This window comes from Ammodytes marinus (assembly GCF_949987685.1).
Source record: "Ammodytes marinus genome assembly, chromosome: 22".
NCBI lineage: Eukaryota > Metazoa > Chordata > Actinopteri > Uranoscopiformes > Ammodytidae > Ammodytes > Ammodytes marinus.
This window is the reverse complement of record NC_137226.1, coordinates 4,271,836-4,273,568: the sequence shown is the minus strand read 5'-3', so window position 1 is coordinate 4,273,568 and position 1,733 is coordinate 4,271,836. Positions and strand designations below refer to the sequence as shown.

The 1,733-nt window shown below is 35.1% G+C and overlaps 1 protein-coding gene across 1 annotated transcript in view; it reads left to right on the top strand.

The window, feature by feature from the left end:
- Positions 1-967, top strand: part of creb3l2 (cAMP responsive element binding protein 3-like 2) — a 36,948-nt gene extending 35,981 nt beyond the window's left edge. Inside the window, exon 12 of the mRNA XM_080050923.1 lies at positions 1-967. This exon is cut by the window's left edge and continues 1,716 nt beyond it. The gene's annotated coding sequence lies outside the window, so the exon portion shown is untranslated.
- Positions 968-1,733: the final 766 nt, after the last annotated feature.

The window sequence follows — 1,733 nt, the reverse complement described above, 5'->3', positions numbered from 1 at the left end:
TTAATAAATGAGGAAGTTTAAAATGCGTCTTGGACCTGCAGTTTATAAACCAATCTATGGATCATTCAGTGTCTTTGTTGCTGATAAGTTATGAAGAAGATGCCTTCACTTCATGGTTCGTATGTACAGCTTGTTGGCTTTAGTTTGTTTGTTACAGATCATGAATTTGTTCATATGTATCACACGCTTTTTCCTACATGCAGCCAGTTGATTTTACACCTATATATAAAAACAATGTGTGTTTAAAAATGATTTACATGGATTTAAAGGTGCAACGTGGAACTTTCAGTTTGTGTTCATTCTTGGACAAAAGCGGTAGTGTTTTTACTACGCCAGTTGTAGTACCTGGCCTGGGTGAGCGTATACCCATGACAAAGGCATTAAGAAAAACTATATAAAAATAGCATTCTTTACACTGATGGTCTCGCTTTCTGTTACAGGTCATTTATGATTATCAGAGGAAAAATTAGACTGTTTCAGAAATATTTAAAAGTTCCTAGTAGCACCTTTAAGTAATATGAACTGTCAAAATGGAAGTTAATAGAGCCTTGACATATCAGAAATTATATTTTGCAGTTGAGCGAAGATAGTCACGTGTAGAGAAAATCAGATTTTCATATCTAGGTCTCGTAATATAAACTTTGTGGGTCAGTGGCTAACTCATCAAATATTTATTGTTAAATCACTCTATGTTGCTTTGATGCATTGATGGTTGTCTTTGCTCCAGATGTAGTTAAATGGTCGAGTTTAAAAAGTATCTACAAGAGATATCACGGGAAACTAAAGATTATTAAGTATTTTTGACTGAAACGATAGTAGCCAGGGGAGGGGAGAATGTTTTTTTCTTCTTCCAAATTATATTTTATTTCCATGTTTTATCCTGTGTAAAGCCGCCCTGACTTTCTGAGGCTTTCTGTCGTTTTTTTTTTTGCCTTTTAAAATAAAGTATTTTCCGTAGTAAAAGCATTATATCTGCGATTGTATTCGTGATTTTTTTCAAGGTAATTTGTTGACACTTTTACATTACATACATTTACATTTCTTCAGTTTTTTCAATACAACTTTTGTTTGAAAAATATATTAGTACATATATAAGTACAACTGTGCAGCTAAAGGTTCAGTCAGCGATTCTGGAGAATTCTTGTTTTCAAAATCACTTTATTGTCACAATCAGTGAATATCTCCTCACGATCCTCTACCTTTCAGTACTGTGTGTGCTCTGAAAAAATATCTTGTGTAATTAAACAGCCTAGGCTCTGTAAACTGGTATGTTAACAAAGGGGGCACACTGTAACTAGCAACATGCCAGTTTACAGAGCCTAGGCCGTAAATTAACTGTATTCTAAAGACTCCAGCTTTAAGTGCATGCCTCACAATCTAATTTGTACTTCAGTGGATGACTAGTAATTGTTGCTATGGCTTCAAAGCATTTTTCTAAATTGAATTAAAGTCAAACAGTATTAGGACAGATAGCCTCATAGTCTCATGGTTAAAACACTTTTCTATAGAGGAGCTATCTCCTCCATCACAACCAGCATCCTAAAATAGATCTGCAGCATAAGTCGTGTGAATTGCTCTGACAGACACAAGACAATAGCCAGCCCCACTGCCTCATAACAGGCTCATAGTAACGCAGCAACAGTTGATTCCAGTTAACATGCATCGTGTATGTCATTAAAACCATGTGAAAAACAGAAGGGTCTTTTTTTTCTTAAAGGTGGTATTCAGCGATT